The sequence below is a fragment of the Apus apus genome, chromosome 2, assembly GCF_020740795.1.
Source record: "Apus apus isolate bApuApu2 chromosome 2, bApuApu2.pri.cur, whole genome shotgun sequence".
NCBI lineage: Eukaryota > Metazoa > Chordata > Aves > Apodiformes > Apodidae > Apus > Apus apus.
The window spans coordinates 102,290,809-102,303,835 of NC_067283.1; positions in this window are offsets into that span (position 1 = coordinate 102,290,809).

Genomic DNA, 13,027 nt, shown 5'->3' on the forward strand with positions numbered 1-13,027 from the left:
CCTTGGCCACCTCAGCTCTGAAGTCCTTGTCCTCTCCCACCTCATGACCTCCGATTTCTGTTTGTTCCTTGTCCACCAGCCCCAGCCCATGTAGCTGTCTCCTGGCCCATCCACTGCTCAGCTTTGCTGGTTTTGACTCTGACTGTTGGGTAGTTAATCTGCCTGACAAACCCAGTTAGTGTGGGTCACGAGACTTCAGAGTACAAAGTTGCTGTACCCTTTCACTTACGGTGAGGCTAGAGGAGGTGAGCATTGATAAGACTGGATGATTCTCAAGAAATCATGCTGTTTATCACTTTGCTCCAACCAGGCATGTTTTCCTGGTGCTCTACCATCCCAGCAGCACCTGGCCCAGTCTTCCTTGGTTTTAGAAATGAATCAAGTGGAACATGTAGGAGGATATGAGGTTGTCATCCTTATCTCAGGGTTACATTTAAGCCAATGTCTTTCTGACAGATACTAGGGGCATATAATTACTGCTACAGACCTGATAAGAGAGCTCTTAAACACACCCAGAGCTGGAATATCCGTGGTCATGTTCACTTATGTTCCTGTGGTGAGTGACTGGGAATGACTCTGATATCTTGTTGCAGAGTAACTTTGGAGCCAAAGAGCAGGCATGAGTCTGGATGTCAGTCATTCTGCTGGCTTCCATGAGGTTAAAAAAACACAGCTACAATTACATTCCCACAGCAGAGATGACAAGCTTCTTTTACTCTTCCACATCAGTCGCCAAGGTTAAATACTGTATCATTGTTTTGTCACCTTTCGACATATATGTCATACAAATTATTTTTTTCTGAAATGCCACTGAACTCCTGTAAAGTTATACCAAAACTTAATTTTGTCTGTAAAATGTAATATGCTGAGAAAATTGTAACTACTGCTTGGGTCTTATGCAAATCTGAAATTAGGAAGTGATTTTTTTGGAGGTGAAGTCAGTAAAATCTTCTGGATGCTTTGGGAAGATATCACAAAACTTTCTGTGGGCCCCACACGTGCCTATATTTTGTGTGACTAAACTGAAAATAATTGCCTTGAATCTGAAGACCCATTCATTGCAGATTGTCTTAGGTTGATCATGAATTGTGAGGGTCTCAGGAAAAGACATTCACTTAGGAGTCTGCATCACCCTTAGTGAAGGATAGTGTCCCCTGATGGGAAAAAGCCTGTCTCTTGATCAACTGGTTGAAGGAATAAAGTAAATCTGCAGTTGAAGTAATAATCTCTGGAGGAAATGGAAAGAAGAGCTGTAGCTTTTCTGTGTGGTGTCATTCCCAGTTATTTCTCTAGGCTAGGAGCTTGATAAACAAGTATGCATTTGCAGTGAGAGCAAATGGCTGAAGTGCTTTTGCAAAGGTTTGTGTCCCACTGGTCCTGAGTCACTGGGCTCACAGACTGTGTTGCACATGCCTCTCATTCCCGTAGAGATAGACTTCATGTCCCCTACACAAGCAGTCAACTGTGTCCCATCCTTCCCTCTGCAACACTGAGTACTGATTGTTGCGTAGCTTCTGTATTTCTAGAGGTGGTTACTCCAAAAAGAGGATTTGAGAACTGAGCAATCACATGAAATGTTACTAATCTTTTAGTAATAGATACTTAAACTCCTTTCTACCCCCAAACCCAAATAATGTTTTTGACCCCCCTGAATACCGTAGAAATCTTATAGCAGCTCTTTGAGGCTGAAGAAATCTACTTATTTTTTAGAATGTTCATGACATATATACATATGTATGTAACAGCTGTAGCCTCTTTCCTGGGAGTTTGTTATAATTATGCAAAGAAATCTCCCACGTGGTCAATGCGGTTATTTCTTGCAGAAGGTTTGCAATGAGCCTTCTCGCTACAATTAAGTCTCTATTCATCTTACGGATTTTCTCTTCAGGCCCAGCTGAGTGGGTTAACAAAACAAAGACAAGGCACCAGATTATTTCAAACACTTCTTTGTAAGTGGTGATCGGCACAAATTTCCCCTCCTTGCCCCCTTCACTCAGGGTTCTGTTAAAGCCCATGAAGTAAATGGAAAGACTCCTATTGATTTTGACGGGCGCTCAGCCAAGGCCTCTGTCTCAACAACTTTCTCAGCTAAACTTTGGCCTATTCATAATTTCTGAATGTTTTGGAGTTGGGGTATTTTGTTTGTTTGTTTTTAAAGAAAGAAGAAAGCAATGTTGATGTAGTCACTCTTGGAGACTACTGGGGGAGAGAACGAGCAGTGTTTTTATATGGACAATATACTGCCATCAGTATAGCCAAGGCAAAAGGTCAGGCTCTTCTAACTCTATGAGTTTTATGCTGATTAAATTCAATTTTTAGGGAAAGCATAGAGATAAGGAATCAGGCTGAAATGTGTGCCCTGACTCCCTTCTGAGCTGCATTCTTTGGAAGGGGTTGATGAGGAAGCTGGATTTGGGCTGTGTGCAGACCCAGGAGCTTGGATCTGCTCAAAGTAGACTCTCAAAGTCTCTTGGTTGCAGGTGTCTTGCAAAAGCTTCAGCCATCCCTGCTGAGATCTGCCAGATGCTAAGTAGTTTCTTCCACTTAGAGTCAAATTTCTTAGGAAAATCTGTTATTTTGGTCTAAATCTTGTTTCTGTCCCTGGGTGTCCTGGTTTCAGCTGGCATGGGTTTGTCTGGGATAGAAGTACTTCTCTTCTTAGTAGCTAGAATAGTGCCATGTTTTGGCTTGAGCATGAGGTTTAGTATGAGAAGCATATTGATAATACACTCATGTTTTCAGTTGTTCCTAAGAAAACAAGGACCCTATGTTTCGCTAGTGTGGGGGTGCACAAGAAGCTGGGAGCATAACCAGAACAACAAGCCCAAATTGGCCAATGGAATATTGCATATCCTGCTACATTACACTCCGTATATAAGCTGGGGGAAGAAGAAGGAAGGAGCCATCTTTTTTTGTCTTCCCAAGAAACCATTACCTGTGATGGAGCCCTGATTTTCTGGAGATGGGTGAACACCTGCCTGCTGATAGGAAGTAGTGAATGAATTCCTGGTTTTGCTTTGCTTGTGAGTTTTGCTTTACCCATTAAACCAGCTTTATTTTAACCCATGAGTTTTCTCAATTTTACTCTTCTGATTTTCTCCCCCATCCCACTGAGGGAGAATGAGTGAGTGTCTGTGTGGGCCTTACTTGCTGGCTGGGGTTAAACCACAACACTGGGACAACCTGGTAGAGGTATTTCCACAGATCTAAGAGAAGCACTTTACCCTGTTTCAAGATAATACCTGTATTAATATCTAACTGGCTGTTCTGAACAGCACATTCCTTTCTGTGATGCTGGCTTCTGCCTATCAGTGTCAAAGACCCATTTTGCTTCTTACAGTGGTTACAAGTAGATCCATGATCCCTCTTAGGATTCATTCCTTCTGTCATAGATCACATGTTTGGTCTTTCCCTTCTAACACACATAGTCTTAAAAGTGCAGAAGCATTAAGTGTGCAGTGCCTACGTGTTGCTTGACAGAGGCTATACAAGCATGAACCAAAATGATGCATGCACAGAAATTAATTCCTCTCACGGAGCACAAGGACAGCAGTAGGGTGAGGTTTTAAAGCACAGCTCTGTGCTCCTGTATTGCAGCACCTGGGCAACTCCAGAGGTGCAGAGCGAGCCTGTCACTCGCCCTGGCTGGCTGACTGGGACGGGTGGGGCTAGTCCAGTATGGCCAGTGAGCACCCAGCAGGCAGCAAAGGCAGGCGTGGCTCTGGGTGCACGGGCACAGAAACACATCCCAGTGTAGGAGTGCCCTCTGTTGGCAAGCCAGCCGGGCCGAGTTAGCCTCTAGGGAAGGATTTTGAGCAGGACTCAAGTTTGAGAAATTTACAGCCCCCCAAGCCCTGAGCTGACGGGTGGTGCAGGATGGCAGGACAGCCAGGGGCAGCTCCCGGCAGCAGTGGCTCCTCACATTGGTGATATTTCAGATCAACAAGAGCAGAAGTGGATCAAATGTTGCTAGATCAATAACTTAACCAGATTTTGCTAGACTGCTTCTATAGAACCCCAAGAAGGAAATAAAAAGATACCGAAGGATCCTTTGTATACGCTCCCCCCATCACTTCTTCATACAACTCTAAGCAGCAATAAATAACCACTTTCATCAGGATTTGCAGACAATACTCTGCTTTTGCCTGGCCTTAAGCTGTCATAGGTACTTGCCCCATAATACACCAGCATGGGTTGGTTAGTTTAAAAAGGTATTGAATGCAAGAATGTTGCCACAGCCTCTCAGGTGTGCAGGGGGATACATGTCATCTGAAATTTCCCCGGGTTCATGAGGCAGATTGGGCTGAATAATCAGTCTGAAAACAGGCCACTTTAAAACTTCCAGACTGAACATATATTTCATAGTGAGCTGCTCCATCAGATGTTCTTGATCCAAACACTGGTCAGAGAGGTGCTGTGTCACATTGTGCCCTTGTCACTCTGGCTTTGGCTGTTAATTTCACTCCTGAACTGAGACAGGGTGAAAGGAAATTTGGCCACCTCTGATATTAAAATTCAGAAGTGTTGGTAAATTCCAAAAGAAATGTCTCTCAAATATCACATGTAGTCTCTGCGCTGGCTAACAAATGTTTAAAGAGAACAAGATTGCTGCATAGATGTTTGTTTTTAATGACCTGCTTTTGAACTTCTCTCCCATTAAATCCTTTGATATAGACAAAGAGCAAGAAAAAAATTACCAAGAACTGTTGTTTTCTGGGAAAGAGTGACACCAGTTCAAATTCCATGTGGGTAGGATAAGAGATTTATGTTGGTTATAACAGACTTACATGTTTTCTATCCATTGTTTTCTAATTATCAATATGTGATTAGAACAAAAATCAGTTATGATTTTAAGGATTTAAAATGTATATAGTTGGCTGTCAGCAGGTGGCTCTGTGTTAAGACCCAGCTCTATTCTTGATCTATGCACAGAATTGGAGCTGTTAGAAACAATCTGTTTTTATTTTTAAGCCAACAGGAAGATAATAAAGGCCTATGATTTGTCAGCAGGAAAGATATTTGTCAGGGGAAAGAAGAAAATGAAAATCTCTTGCTTTAAGGGAACTGTGTCAATGCTGACATTATGCTGATATATATATATATATATATATATATATATATATATATATATATATATATATATATATATATGATCATTTTAAGAATACCCATATCAGCTCTTCTAGATATGGAATCAGGATTTCAGGAAATGCATGAAGTATTTTATTTCTGTTTTCAGGTTTGTTGTTTTTTATTTCTTTTACACATCTGGATGTATACAACTTTTATATATCTGTATTGTTTTCATCCCTGGATGTGTTTAAAAATTTTATAGATGTGGTGCTTGGGGATATGGTTTAGGGGTGAACATGGTAGAGTTAGGGTTAAAGGTTGGACATGATGATCTTAAAGGTCTTTTACAACCTAAATGATTCTATGATCTCTACTACTTACATAAAGGGCATTTTTTGAGGTATGATGTCACTGCGTGACAACAGTGCTAGTGGAAGCACCGAAACTTAGAATATTGTCTATTTTCTTACAATAATTTTTCAATTTCTTTCAACAGGACTACATTTGGCTCCTCTGTGCCCCACAGTATCAGGCTGAAGGTTGCTGCAGTGGCTCTCTGGCAGGGCTGCAGATCAGATGGAGTTTGAACCTCATCCAGCTGCAGCAACAATGGCTTAATGAATATATAACAATATATCCTTGTTTGAAGTTGTTTGTGTAGCTATCAAAACAACGTTCATGATCCAGACCAGGAAGTTTGCAGCTACCAAAGGTAAAGGATGACTCAGGGATCCCCTGTACCCTGAGTTGGGTGTGTGGCTGTTGGTTCTCAGTTTGGCATTTTTCAGTCTTTCTTTGGAAACTGAATTTGCATGCTGCATTGCACATGTGTCTTGTCCAAAGGAATTCACAGTTTAATTAGATGAAAAATATAACACGTACTGGATAAATGAGAGGAATATACTTTCCCAGTATCGCAGTTATCTTCTTATTTTAATGGCAGGACACAGTTGTCTTTTGCAAGCAGGTGAGGGGATCCTGTGCAAATGGATATTTCAGAGCCTTTATGAACATATGACAAAAGGGAATTTGAATTAGGTTTTGAGAGAGAAAACTGGCTTATACTTAATGACTGTGTGGAGAGAGTACAGTGTGTAAGGAGGAGGCAAAAAGTGAACAATATGTTAGCCAGAGCTAAATATTCCTGTCCATTTCCATATTTCAGCATATAGGTTTAATTAAATGTACTTACAGCACTTAAGCTGAAGATGTTTTGATCTTTTTCATGAGATTCAGAAGAAATTACATCATTTTCTGAAATTCAGTTCTGACATGTCCTCTAAGTCATACCAATCCTCTTCTGTGACATTCTGCTTCACAGTGAGTGTTTTCTTTGTAATGAGAACTTTATTTCCAGTTTATTTGGGAGTGAGAAGGATTTTTGTTTGTTTATGGTAGTCTGAGTCTACTTCAGTCAAGGTATTGGTTTACCTAAAGTAAACCTAAAGCAAGGCTTCCAGGAAGCAAAGCAGCAAATCAGGTTCCCAAGGTTCTCTGCATACTTTGCTTTCAATACAGCCTTGCAATGGCAGAGCTGCTGCTCATCACATTACTGTGAGACTGCATTGCAAAAAGGAGTTTTCCAGTCTTTTGGCTACAGACTGGCTACCAAGCACATCTTGTTCACTATGCTCTTTTTAAGCTTTAAAAGAATGAAGATACTCCAGATGTCCCAGGGTACAGTTGTTCACTACTAGCATCTGTACATTGATGGTGCTTATTTTCTTTTTCCTTTGTGTCTTGGAAAAGATGCCAACAGCCTGTAACAGCCACCGAGAAGGGATCACAGAGCTGCAGCATTGCTGAAGTTGGTAGGTACCTCTGGGGATTGCCTAGTCCAACCCACCTGCTCAAAGTAGAATCAACTAGAGCAGGTTTCTCAGGGCTGTGTCTAGTGGGGTTCTGTATATCTTCAAGGATGGAGACTCCATAGCCCCTCATAGCAACCTGTGCCAGTGCTCGGTTACCCTTCACATAACAAACAAACAACTTTTTCTTATGTTTAAACAAAATTCTTGTAGTAAATTTTCTGCCCATTTCCTTGTTCTGTTGTTGGACACTACTGTGAAGAGTCTGACTCCATCTTCTTTATTCTCTCCCACCATGTATGTATATTCTTTGGTAAGATTTTCCTGAGCCTTCTCTGTTCAAGGCTAAACAATCCCAGCTTTCTGAGCCTCTCCTATGTCAGACACTCCAAGCTCTTAATCATCTTACCAGCCTTTTGCTGGGACACGCTCCAGTATGCCTAACTCTCTTCCTTGAAATCGGAAGCCCAGAACTGGACCCATTACTCCAGCTGTGCTGGAGCTGTCCAGGGCTGAGCATAGGGGAAAGGTCACCTCCTTGGACAAGCTGGCAACACTCCTGCCAGTGTAGCACAGGACACCATAAGGCTTCTTTGTGACAAGGGCACATTTCTGGCTTATGTTCAGCTTGTTTCTCCCCAAGACACCTGGGCCTCTTTTGCAAAGTTGCTTTCTATCCAGTCACCTCCTGGAGTGTACAGTACTAGTGCGTGGACCTGCTCCTCCCCACATGTAGGATGTAGCATTTCCCTTAACTGAACTTCATAAAGTTCCTGTCTACCCATTTCTCCAGCCTGTTGAGGTCCCTCTGAATGGCAGGACAGCTGTCTGGCATATCAACTACTCCTCCCGTCTTTGTATCATCTGCAAACTTGCTGAGGGTGTGCTCTGTCCCATCATCTAGGTCATTAATAAAGAAGTTAAACAGTATTGGACTGAGTATCAACCCCTGGGATACTCCACTAACAACTGCTTTCTGCCGGGCTTTGTGCCACAGATCACAGCCCTCTGGGCCCAGATGTTCAACCGATTTCCAACACACTTCATTGTCCACTTATTTAGCCTGTACGTTGTCAGTTTGTCTATGAGAATGTTATGGGAGACAGTGCTGAAAGCCTAACTGAAGTGAAGACAAACATCAGCTGCTCTCCATTCATTCACCAGGCTGGTCATCATTCCATAGCAGGTTACTGGGTCAGTTAAGCATGATTTCCCTTTCATAAATCCATGCTGACTATTCCCGGTCACATTTTTATTCTTTATCTGTTTTGAAACGTTTTCCAGAATTATTTGCTCCACCACCTTTTAAGGGACCGAGGTGAGGCTGACCAGCCTGTCATCCTGGGATCCTCCTTCTTGCCTTCCTTGAAGATAGGAGTGATGTTTGCCTTCTTTCCATGCTCAGGCACATCTCCAGATCTCTACAACATTTCAAAGACAATCAAAAGCAGCATCATACCATCAACCAGTTCCAACTGCACCTATAGGTGCAACCCATAAGGTTCCGTGGACTTGTATGTGTCCAGTTCAAGAGGGAGAGCTTCAGCTTTGAAGAAGGTCCTGTGGGAAGCAGCTTCGCTGATGTTTTTTCCATGTCTTTCTTCAAAACGTATCTTCTCAGCTACACTTCTGGAGCAGGTGAGTGCATTTAAGGCCCTGACAGTGAATTTGTGAGGCTGGCTATTAGGATAAACTGTCTGATTTGCAGAAGGAGTAAATGGGAAGTGGAACCCAAAGCAACCATAACAAAGGTGAAAATCTGGGTTTTGTGCTTCAGTCAGGGGAGAGAAGAAGAAAGGAACCATGCAGAATTTAGAGGTTTTAATGAAATTCTACTCTTCTATGGCTACTATGAATCATTTTGTATTTGTTTCATCTGACCATCCTTTTTGAATGTGAATCATAGAATCATAGGGGTTGGAAGGGACCTCGAAAGATCATCTAGTCCAACCCCAGAAGAAGTTGCCCACTTGAAGCAGGTCCGTTGGGAACTGGAGACTCGCTTGCAGGAGTCCCTTCAGTCTGCACAAGCTGTGCAGGAGGCACAGTCTGAGATGGTGAAACATTCCAAGGAGGAGATGGATAAAATGGAGACTCAGCACCTGGCCCAGTTAACTAAAATAGAAGAGTTAAATGTGAAGTCTGACCATACTTCCTCCTAAGTGGATTTACACCTCAGTCTCTTCTTCAGGAACTGGAGAACTGATAACAGAAATAGCTTGATCAAAGCTCATGCGCTCACAGAACTTACTTAAACTGAGCAGTGTGTACCATGTAAAAGTTATTTACAGATAGAACAACACAGACTTTCTTGCCTTTCATTATTATATTTACAATATATATTTGTACCTAAAAATGACAACTTCACCATACTTGAGAGTTTTTCTAATTTGCACACTGGTCTATTGATTTTTGTGATAATTGATTTCTAGCATTCATTACAAAATAATGAGAAACTCTTTAAAACCACACTTGTACGTGGTACAGTACAAAGCCAATGCTAGTTCCCAAAGGACAAATGATAAAGTTGCAAAAGAGAAACACAGGAATGCAACACGGACATTTCTGCATTTTAAAATGTGTTTTCATTATGAAGTCTCTGTATGATGGAGGTGAGCTTGAATTCAGCTGACACCAGTGGCTGGAGAGCGTTCGCTGAAATTGCACTTGGTCACATGAGGAATTTGTAAGGTCTTTGGTTTCTTGATCCAAAGTAGGTTATCAGATATATAATCTGTCTTTGCCTTGACTTTGTAAAACATGTAAAGGTAATTATTCTTAGCTTCCCATATAATAATTACAGAAGAAAAAAGTCTTAGATTAAACTATGGAAAAGTATCTATGAATTATTAGTCTATATTAATTATGAAATATTATATTAAATATTAGGCCATATGAATTAAAATTACTCTAATGTCTTGTTGTTAGTTTCCAGATACACACTTAGGTTCATGTTTACTACAGACCAGCAAGTCAGTGAGGGATATGCTGGTATAAACAACTGGCCTTAATCTCTTTTGAAGTTAGGTTACATCTGTAAGACTAATTCCTCTTCTTACTGCTGTTTTGTGTCTACATGATATAGTGCAGGGATACAGTGAAAAATTCTCCAGTAAAATAGAAATTATTTTCCCCTAAACTTTGGAAGCTCAATATTAAGAACTATGTATGTTGCATATTTATTTCTACATTTGAAAAGTGAATGCAAAATACTAATATTCTATTAAGGCAGCATGTCTCATCCCTTTTACAAACAGTAAATAATTACACCCCATGCAAGGCAGGAGAGGATCAGCACTAGATTTCCAAGTTTTCTATGTCTGTATAATAATGACGGTATTTTAGAGTAAAAGAATAATTAAAACATTTGTTGTCTGAAATGCTGAGCACCTAAAATAACATTTTAGAATCGCCCAGTGTCTCCCGAAATCCTAATTATGTGTCATCCAAAGGCTGTAAGTGGTTGTATTGCAGAAGACTCTTAGCTGTTGCTTTAGTTCAAAGACAATTGATAGTTTTGCTGAGTTACAGCGATAGTCACACCATGCCTTGAGCTTCAGGACATCACCAAAGTTGTGACCCCTTGTGCCAGAAGAGGCTTTGGCCCGTTTTCTTATCTTGGACTCACCTGGCATCGTCTGGTGGTACGGGTCAACAAGAGCAACACTAAGCAACACGTGGCAAGACAGAATATCTGTGTTTCTCAGGAGAACAATGTGTCACTTATTGCAATGGACAAACAAAAATGATGGAATTCTGATTTTAGTTCCATGTTGTCTGACAGTCTGGCTAATAATGCTTGAATTCATTTCAAAATAGAATAAACCAGTATTTCCACCATGAATATATCCAATTCATGGTCTCATAAGTGACCATTAAATGTCATAGTATTTTGGAGGGCTGCTGCGTCACTGATACAGCAACAGTGCATTCTCATATATAGTTCTAGTTTCTCAAATAGCCTTAAATTCAAATACCAGCATGGCACATTTGTAGCTAAAAGAAAAGCACTGTTAAAAGACACAGGCGCTTCAAACTTAAAGAGGTTGCCAGGTTAATGTGATAAAGTTTATCCCTTCCCCACTGACCTCTCTAACACCTAACTCTGTCTGTGTGAAGAGTGTGCCTGTGAGCCTTCTTACCTTAGCAAACATGTCTGAATATGTTTTTCTTTCCACTGGTTAATACCTTGAATTTGCTTGTGACAAGTGGCTGGAGATATAGATACTCAGAAATGTTAAGATAATTTTTCTGAGCTTTTGCATGAGTAATTTGTAAACAAAAAAACAACTATTCTGGCCTCATTTCTCATCTATTTTTTATCTGTATATATAAATAAAATATTATTTTTCCACCATTCCACTAACACTGAAAAATAAGACTGCACAGAAGTATATGAATATTTTTTTTTCCAAATAATATTGGCATATATACATCAGCAGTGATTTTGACTGTAACTGCTAGGATTTCCTCTGAGGAGGAGGAAAATGGTGCTTTTGGACCTGATTAACATTCCATGCTGCAAACTGGGCATTGCTGAGCTGGAGGAGGCTTTCCCTCCCTGCAACCAGATAGAAAGTTCTGCCTGTGAAACAGGTTTTTGGCTATTTTTTTTTTTCTCCTACAAACAGGTAAAATTCCACTAATTTATCCAATTAATTCCAGTAAGTGTTGTCAAGAAGACTCAGACCTCAACTTTGAATCAGTTTGTTTCAGTAAATTGGGAAGCAATAGTTTTAATGGCGATATTGTATTTAAATCCTGAGCAGTCACTGAAAGAATAACAGCTTTTAGTAAAACTGAAGGCCAATAGCTAACTGGAGAAGCAAAGCATATCAGGTTGTGATGATAGGGGAGCACACAGTGGCAGTCTGTGTAAAAGGTTGCCAAGAATGAATGTATAAATGCTGTATATTTGGGTGTGCACTGAAGTATTCAGGGTGATTGAACTGATTTCAATAGTTGTATAAAAGCGACTGCAATTACAGAGCATTTTAAAATTAAAACTTCAGCAGCAAACCCCATGAAGTCAACGGTTATTCCTCTTTTGAATAAAAGTAGTTCTTTTGCTACTTGGACACAGCATGCATATAAAATGCAGTATCCTATAGTGCTATTGTCATGTCTGGTGCATGGATTAAAAGAAAATGGAAATTCCTCTTTCTGCTGTTGGTGAATGATTTGTCACATTCCTTCGTGTTGGGGAGATGTATTATGAAAGACTTAACTGTAACCCACTGTGAAATGGAAACTGCTGTAGTAACTGTAATTCTGACTTCTCTATGTTTTCACTCTTGGTGATACAGTAGTGAAAGAGAGCACATTTTTGTATACAGTTTCCCTACTGGCATAAAGGGAAAAAAAAAAAAAAAAAAAGTAAACAGTCCTGGTAGCTCTAGGAGGTTACCAGGAAAAAAGGTGCAGTCTGTGTTAATTTGATATAGTGCCTCAAGTCTTATTTCATTATTCAAAGATCTGCTTGCACATCTCCTGTGCATATACTGGACAGATCCAGCCTTGCTGAGGAAACAGCATAGCTCCAATACTGACAGCAGAAGTGGTAAGTGATATTTTTATTGCTTTAATTGAAGCCATTGCCAACTTGAACCAAGTTCTAAATGAAAAATTCCTGTGGGCCCCTTGTTAAGTGCTCCAATACATGCAAATTTATTTAATACTCTGAGATTAGCTAGTGTAATCAAAGGGAAAATATCAGTCCTTCAGCATGGAGGAAACATGCTGGTACTTGTTCTGTAAAATCTGACAAGCTCAGCAAGACATGCTGCAGAGCAATTAGTGACCCACCATTTTCCTGGGGTTTACAGCTATTTCTCCTCTTTATTCTACCAGAAAGCACCACGTGAGAGCAGGCCAACAGGCCTGGAGGTATAAAATGTTCTCCACCAGTGAGCTGCTGAGGGATGCAGGCAGGAACTGGGATAACTCTAGGAAGCTGAGCACCATTTGCTCACACGGGAAGCCCTCACCTTTCAGAACACAGGCATTTATGTGCCAGTGTCCACTGAGAAAATCTTCTTCTGTCTTAGATGCCTAATTACAGCTGCACTTATGTACTCCATAATGTATGTAGCAGAAAACATTCACAGCATTTTGCAGCAGCTGGTAGGGAAAAGGGTCCATTTGTT